Source organism: Otolemur garnettii, unplaced genomic scaffold, assembly GCF_000181295.1.
Source record: "Otolemur garnettii isolate 467f Iridium unplaced genomic scaffold, OtoGar3 scaffold00246, whole genome shotgun sequence".
NCBI lineage: Eukaryota > Metazoa > Chordata > Mammalia > Primates > Galagidae > Otolemur > Otolemur garnettii.
The window spans coordinates 956,394-962,336 of record NW_003852641.1 but is presented as its reverse complement, the minus strand read 5'-3'; the positions used below and the strand labels follow the sequence as shown (position 1 = coordinate 962,336).

Below are 5,943 nucleotides of genomic sequence, written 5' to 3'. Positions count from 1 at the left end.
CTCAAGAAATCCTTCTGCCTCAGCCTGCCAAGTAGCTGTGTCTACAGGCACTTCCACAACACCAGGCTAATTTTTCTTTTTTTATTGAAGACGGGATGTTGCTCTTGCTCGGGCTTGTCTCAGATTCCTGAGGTCAAGTGATCCACCCACCTTATCCTCCAAGTATACTTGGATTACAGGTATGAACCTTTGTGCATAACCTTAAAACACTGACTGGATTAAAGATTTAAACTTAAGACATGAAACTATTAAAGTACTACAAAAAAGTGTAGGGAAAACACTTGAAGAAATTGATTGGCCTGGGCGAACATTTTATGAGGAGGATCCCCTTGGCAATTGAAGCAACATCGAAAATACACTGCTGGGACCTGATCAAGCTTTTTAGAGCTTCTGCACAGCCAAGAACACAGTAAGTAAAGTAAGCAAATAGCCCTCAGAATGGGAGAAGATATTTGCAGGTTATGAGTCTGACAAAGGCTTAATAACCAGAATCCTCAGAGAATTCAAACGTATTACAAGAAAAGAACAAGCGAACCCATCTCAGGGTTGGCAAGAGACTTGAAGAGAAACTTCTCTGAAGAAGACTGGTGCATGGCCTACAGATATATGAAAAAATGCTCATCATCCTTAATCATCAGAAAAATGCAAATCAAAATTACTTTGAGATATCATCTAACTCCAGTAAGATTAGCCCACATCACAAAATCCCCAAACCAGAGATGTTGGCATGGATGTGGAGAAAATGGAACATTTCTACATTGCTGGTGGGAATGCAAACTAATACATTGCTTTTGGAAAGATATTTGGAGTATACTTAGAGATCTAAATATAGACCTGCCATTTGATCCTACAATTCCTCTACTAGGTATATATCCAGAAGACCAAAAATCACACTACAACAAAGATGTTTGTACCAGAATGTTTATTGTAGCCCAATTCATAATTGCGAGGCTACAAAAGAAACCAAGTGCCCATCAACCCGTGAATGGATCAATAAATTGTGGTATATGTACACCATGGAATATTATGCAGCCTTAAAGAAAGATGGAGACTTTTTTATCTCCTTCATATTTACATGGATGGAGCTGGAACATACTCTTTTTAGCAAAGTTCTCAAGAATGGAAGAAAAAGTATCCAATGTACTCAGCCCTACTATGAAACTAATGTATATCTTTCATATGAAAGCTATAATCCAATTATAGCCCAAGAATATGGGGAAAAGGGAAAGGGAGGGCTGGGGAGAGGAGAGAGTGGGTGGAGGGAGGGTGGTTGGTGAGACCACGCCTATGGTTCATCTTATAAGGGTACATGTGAATCTTTCTAAATATAAAATATAAATATCTTAACACAATAACTAAGAAAATGACATGAAGGCTATGTTAACTAGTTTGATGAAAATATTTCAGATTGTATATAGAACCAACCTACTGCACCCCATGACTGCATTAATGTACACAGCTATAATTTAATAAAAAAATATATTTTTTACATAGAAAGGTAGCATTTTTTACCTTTTTGTCACTTAATACCAACCTGTAGTTGAAATGCTCTCTGGATTTTGATAATTTTTTTATAAATACGAGAATTTTAAATATTTTATAATTTGCTTTGAATTTTAATATATTTTATAATTAGCTTTGAATTATTATTGATATTCCTTCTTACATCGATTATAATAACTAGTCCACTGGCTTATGAGAAAATACTAATGACCTTTCATCCACATTAATTTGGAACTCATAGAATTCCTATTTGCCTAAATTTTTGACCCAATTCTCTATTGACATCTTGTGGCTTCTGCTCCATGTAACTTCTCAGATGCTGAAGTTTTTAACATCTATTCTGGCTCTATAAGTGATTGCCAACATTTTGATATCAAAAACATAAGGCTTTACTTTTATCCCTAAATATGCTTATCTAAGGTACAGATTTAGAAAGATTAAAATTCTTCAAACACTTCCTTCATCAGTCTTCCTTCAGTTTGGGCATCTTCTTTCAATATTCATTAGAATTGTTTATACATGTATTACCTATCCTACCCTTGTAGGTGTAAAGGGTCAATGATCAAGATAAACTTTTCTTTTCCTATTCTATAAAAATCAAGATTAGGATATGGCATCTTATGCTGTATGAGAGGGATTATTTTAAGTTACTAAAATGTTAATAATAGTCGTCTTTGTTTAATACACCAAGTCTAAATTTAGCAATTATTAAAGAAATCTTTTAAAGATATGTTAGTCTGTTTTCTTAACAAAGAAAATTCAAATCTTTTGAATAGTTCAACATTTCTAAAGGACAAGGGGCATCATTTGAAATATTATGGCTTTATGGCTCAGCACCTGTAGCTCAACTGGCTAAGGCACCAGCCACATACACCAAAGCTATAGGATTCACATCCAGCCTGGGCCTGTCAAGCAACAGTGACAGCTATAACCAAAAAATAGCCTGTGGGGAGCTGCCAGTGAGCACTGTTAGGGCCACCTGGCTCGCGGTGCTCATCCGCTGCCCATGGCAGGGATGTCTTTTGTCCCCCTACCTCCCAGGCCTCACTGGTGCCCACGGACAGGTGTCAGCTTGGCTCTCAAGCATCTGAGAGATGTTGAGTCCAGATGACACAAGAAGTCTTATAGTTGATCATGTAGGAAGAGAAGTTCTAAAACAATAAGAAGAAAGTGTTTCAATTTGGGACACTTAATGAAATGGGGAATGGACTGTCAGAGCAGACTTCTGTCCAGCTGGCCTTCATTTCAGTCTTTCCACATTGTTATTCTGGGTTTGGACTGTACTAGAAAGACAACTGTTTTATACAGGCTGCAGTTCAATGAATTTATAAATACTGTACCTACCAAAGGATTTAACACTGAGAAAATTAAGGTAACCTTAGGAAATTCTAAAACAGTCACTTTTCACTTCTGGGATGTAGGTGGTCAGGAGAAATTAAGGCCACTGTGGAAGTCACATACCAGATGCACAGATGGCATTGTGTTTGTTGTGGACTCTGTTGATGTCAAAAGGATGGAAGAAGCCAAAACTAAACTTCATAAAATAACGAGGATAGCAGAAAATCAGGGAGTCCCTGTACTTATAATTGCTAACTAACACGACTTGAGAACTCGTTGTCTCTCTCAGAAATGGAGAAATTGTTAGCAGTGGGTGAATTGAGTTCATCAGCTCCTTGGCATTTGCAGCCAACCTGTGCAATCAAAGGAGATGGAGTAAAGAGAAACTATATGATATGATAATTAAAAGAAGGAAAATGTTGCGACAACAGAAAAAGAAAAGATGAATATCAGCCTTTTATATCTGTGGAGTAGGTTTTCTCTGGTTTGATTTTGACAAAACGAAGAGTGTCTACAGTCTGGTTTACCTGTCTGCCCTCCTGGATGCTACTAAAGCGTTGTTTTGTTGAACAATCAGATGCTCAATTCTGTTGCCTTGTGGAAGATGAGTAAATGCAGTGCTTCTTAAAGTTGTCTTTTCTCCCTGACCTACAAATCTTTTGGTACTACCATTTTGGGAAGCCAAGCAAGAATCATAAATTGACCAGAACACGGTTGTGGGAATTTGACCTGAAGTTAGTGAAATAAAACTTTGAAAAGCATCTGCCTACTGTTTTGTACTTATATCTTTGGGGGGGAAACCTTTGCAAGGAAATTGCATGTGAAGATTTGTATGTTATGGTAAAATTCTAGTGAGTGGACATGTTCAGGTAGATTAATATAAATGCAGTTACGTTGATCACATTGGTCCAAACAGTCCTTAATGTAAGGGATGAGGAGGGGTGTTGCTTTTTTAAATTTTGGCCAAATTATTTTTGACGTTTTCCAGAATCAAATAATTTAATGATATATCTTGATTCGCATTGTTTAAGTTGGCCTAACTTTAATGAAAATGAGATATCAAGTGCATGGATATCAAGTGCATCAAATGCATATCAAGTGCGTGGATTAGCTTTCCTGACAAAGCATGTTTGGGTGTGTAGTCTTTTTAGAAATAGCTATACATTTTTCTATACATGTTTAAAACAACTTCTTTGGAGGATTTAGGGCAATTATAGAAATAGTTTGTTGTCAGAAGCACTTTCACTTGAAGAACCTAAAATAATTTACTTACATAGCAAATAGAGGCATGTAAACTAATAAATGCATATGGATTTATGAAGAAAGTAATTGATGCATTCAGTCAAGACGATGGAATTATATGATCTCTAAAATATTCTAGTTAAGAGATATTTGTTAATATTTGCTGGCTGAAAACAGATAAATCTTTTTTCATATATTTTTATAAAGTGTTGGGAGGAGCAAAAGCTTTATAAAGAACACTTAATGTGCTGTGGAATGGAAATGTAAAAGATATCCCATATGTGTTCCGAGCTTTAATTTTTGGGTTACAAATTTAAGAGTGTTATATGACTGTCCAGTCCTGATTATATGAAGGAAGAAATGGTACAGTACCACAGATAACAATTAAAATTATAGAAAATGAAGGTGAAAGTAGCAAAGCTGTTTTATGAAAATTCACTGGTGCTGTTTACATGGGAATTGTAAAAACTCAATGAGGAGGAAAGACCTTTATCTTATTCTTATCTATGTGATCATATGTTATTAAATCGGCATACTTTGTATGTGTAAAGCCAACAGTTCTGAAAATTACCGGAAGAGATTCACTTTGCTAGTAGAGTTTGTTTTGGTTATTATTATATTTTACTGGCACAACTGAGTTTTTGGAATCTTGACTCTTGTTACAAACAAAATGAAGTAGCTTCCTGTGGAGCTTTCTTATGTTAAATGTACCTGCACTAGCAATGGTCACTTAGAATATTTATATTTATAGAAATGTGGATAATAACTACTCATAAACTACATGAGGCACTAGGAAAAAAAAAATAGCCTGCATGTACCCTTGCATTATGCACCATAGGTCTGAAAAAGACCTTCACCATTGATCTAAAAAAGTAAACATGTTTATGAGAAGCAATTCTAGAGGTCATGTATAATGTAAAATAAAATGTGGGGAAAAAAGAATTCTAAATGCTAAATAAAATAAAGATAATTATTAACTTGTAATAAGAACTAGAAATCTAGTTTTTTTTTTTTTTTTTTTTTTATTGAGCATAGCTGTGTACATTAATGCAACCATGGGGTACAATGTGCTGGTTTTACACACAATCTCCAATGCTTTCATCAAACTGGTCGACATAGCCTTCATGGCATTTTCTTGGTTATTGTGTTAAGACATTTATATTCTACACCTGGTAAATTTCACATGTACCCATGTAAGATGCACCATAGGTGTAGTCCCACCAATTACTCTCCATCCACCCATTCTCCCTCCTCCCCTCCCTTCCCTTTCCCCTTTCCCTATTCTTGGGCTATAATTGGGCTATAGCTTTCAGAAAAAAGCTATAAATTGGTTTCATAGTAGGGTGGAGTACATTGGATACTTTTCCTTCCATTCTTGAGATACTTTGCCAAGAAGAATATGTTCCAGCTCCATCCATGTAAACATGAAGGAGGTAAAGTCCCCATCTTTCTTTAAGGCTGCATAATATTCCATGGTGCACATATACCACAATTTATTGATCCATTCATGGGTCAATGGGCACTTGGGCTTCTTCCATGATTTAGCAATTATGAATTGGGCTGCAATAAACATTCTGGTACAAATATCTTTGTTATAATTTGATTTTTGGTCTTCTAGATATATAGGTAGTAGAGGAATTACAGGAGCGAATGGCAGGTCTATTTTTAGATCTCTAAGTGTTCTCCAAACATCTTTCCAAAAGGAACGTATTAGCTTGCATTCCCGCCAGCAGAGTAGAAGTGTTCCCTTTTCTCCACATCCACATCAACATCTCTGGTTTGGGGATTTTGTGATATGGGCTAATCATACTGGAGTTAGATGATATCTCAAAGTAGTTTTGATTTGCATTTCTCTGATGA

At 35.9% G+C, this 5,943-nt stretch overlaps 1 pseudogene; it reads left to right on the top strand.

Moving 5' to 3' along the window:
- Positions 1-2,700: 2,700 nt before the first annotated feature.
- On the top strand, positions 2,701-3,327 carry LOC100942047 (annotated as a pseudogene).
- The last annotated feature ends 2,616 nt before the right edge of the window (positions 3,328-5,943 follow it).